This window comes from Lolium rigidum, chromosome 2 (genome assembly GCF_022539505.1).
Source record: "Lolium rigidum isolate FL_2022 chromosome 2, APGP_CSIRO_Lrig_0.1, whole genome shotgun sequence".
NCBI lineage: Eukaryota > Viridiplantae > Streptophyta > Magnoliopsida > Poales > Poaceae > Lolium > Lolium rigidum.
In genome coordinates this window covers 38,789,795-38,792,350 of record NC_061509.1, presented here as the reverse complement: position 1 = coordinate 38,792,350, position 2,556 = coordinate 38,789,795, and the positions used below count along the sequence as shown (strand labels likewise).

The window sequence follows — 2,556 nt, the reverse complement described above, 5'->3', positions numbered from 1 at the left end:
AGCTCCCTTTTTTTCTCCCTGCTACACAATAATTTTGGTTGAGGAATGGTTACGATTTTGTTGATAGTGCTAGATTTTTTTTAAAAAGGTTTAGAGATATAGAAGAATCATGTACTCTTTTATTCATAATTAATTAATATTTCCTGAATGCTAATGTTCATTTGAATGATCACTATAGCATCTTATATTTTCCTGCCAACAAAGGAGGTATTATGTATACCTGTGAGTAGCAGCCAGAAAATACCAATGTCAGCAATTTGCAAGAGGTAAGTTCACTACTATACTGGAGTATGACTTTCGCTGTTTGATATATGAATGGTATCATGCGATCTTGATGTTATCCACAAAATTACTACTGTTGTACTAAATTACTACATGTTTGAATTGATGTAATGTATATGGACCTAAGATTTTAATTGTATCAAGTTTGCACCGACAGGTAAAGACCATATAAGGACGGTGCTATGCAGCTAAATCCTACTCCATACTCTGCCAAGACTCATATCCGACCAATCAAGAAGGTAGCAGCTTCTGGTTTCTTCATTGCTTCATCTATGCTCTACCGTGTGTCCAACTTCCATGAGGACCATTCTGACTCTAATATAGTTCAGTTATTTGCCTTCTTGATAAACTTGCTCATCACTGGTGTTTGATCAATTAACCAGTTTTATCTTTGGTGTATATGTATGTGAGAGCTCTTAAAGTCACATTTGTGCAGTGTATACAAGTTCGGACGTGGCTCTCTTATTATTTTTTTAACTTCTGTAACGATGGCACCAACGTGGAGGATGAGTGGGCCGACAAAGTGAAGGAAAACGGTCGTCGATGTTTACTGTCAGGAGTGCCCCATTTACTACGAGATGCTCAAGACTCGAGAGTCACTACAACAAGACCCCTCCTACAACAACGCATATATATGTATCTAAATGTTCATTTGAGCGTTGCTAAGGCATATACCAACGGATAAAAATGCGTTGCGTTTTTGGGTGTTGCAAGGGTACAAGGCAACGCATACAGGTCCGTTGGTAACCAATGTGGCAAGCGTTGCAAAGTAGCTACGGTGTACGAACAACAGTTGCATCCGTTGGTAGAGACATCTCACGCGGATGTGATTTTTTTTAGAAAATATTATTTTCTTGCCTGGATTGTTTGATCACTCTAGTAGTTGATAGATTTTTTTTCTCAGCGAGGTGACAAAATTTATATACGGCATACAAAATGAAACTCAGAAACTCAAAGAATATGCATGTATTGCATGACAAGGAATTCAATATTTATTATTGCATGTAACCACAATCTGATACATGAAAATGGCCTGAAAAGTAGAAAATTTACAATCTTTCATCAACATATATATGATATTGTATCAAGTCCTATATATTCTTTCTAATATTTTGCGTAGCACGCTCGACGCTGCTATCCAAATTTAACAAGTCCTACTGATGATGGGATCTTGTATGGCACCTGCAAGTACAAAGTATCGATTTCAGTAAAAAAAAAGTAACAGAAAGTTGTGAAGGTTAGTAAATTATACTAAATTCTTCCTTACAAATTTGTACGTACACTCACGTTGGATGGATGCCAAAGCTATGTCAGTATGCAATAAACTTTTGCTATCCTTTTCTGTTAAAATAGGTCATCAAGCACACAAGCCATAGCGGCTACCACACAAATGGAAATACATGATGAAATGCGGATAAGAAATAAACTCGATGGGATCTGAATGAATGAATCTACGGAAGATCGACCAATAATTTTTCATTGACTGATCATGCATGTAAGAGTATATATATATGGGGTCTCGCTAAAAAAATCCAACCTTTTTTTCTGTGTAGTATTTCAGGTGAACATACATCTTTGTACGGCCACAAAGCCTTTTACCGTCCCTTTGCCTAATTCCTGTAAAAAAAAGGAGTGCTTGGGAATCACAAAAATATAATAAAACAGGGAAGTATAAAAACAATTTCCAAGTTTGATGATATTTTTATCCACCATACCTGAAGAGACTCTGAACGACCATGATTAGCGACGGGATTGTATCTCCTAAATCCTAGACTGCATTAATCTGTCAGCTGTACCTCATGTGGTTCTGCATCACCACATCCGAAGGATAATCTTACCTTAACGATCAGAACACACTCCTTTTTGACAGATCTCACATTGCAAGAAACCAAGAACGAATGGTCTGGACTTCTTGTCTGGTTCGCCCTTGCCTGCATCAGACGTATAATATGAAGGATATTACTGCGGCAACAAGAAATACTACAACCTGAACTTCACGCAAATTCGTCGCCACCAAAATCAGAAAGCCTCCTAGCTCCCACATGAATCGGTAACTCACCTGCAGTAACGGGAAAAGAACTCAATCCTGAATCACTTCATCTCCACGTCGTCTACATAGCTGTTTGCACCATCTCAGGATAGGCCACATCGACATTCATCGACACGCCCTAGAGATCCGGCACGCCGCCACCATGGCAGTAAGGGATCGTACAAGTTACTACGCCAGGGACCCCTTGGCGCCTCCAGAACGTCCATCTTGTAACCTGAGGCCAC

The 2,556-nt window shown here is 38.9% G+C and overlaps 1 long non-coding RNA gene across 1 annotated transcript; it reads right to left on the bottom strand.

Annotated features, from left to right (window-relative positions):
* Positions 1–1,424: 1,424 nt before the first annotated feature.
* LOC124686273 lies at positions 1,425–2,185 on the bottom strand. Its single transcript, XR_006997771.1, has 3 exons — positions 1,998–2,185; positions 1,820–1,899; positions 1,425–1,464 (listed from the first exon to the last, which is right to left on the bottom strand). It is a non-coding gene; the product is annotated as an uncharacterized LOC124686273 (long non-coding RNA).
* Between the last annotated feature and the right edge of the window lie 371 nt (positions 2,186–2,556).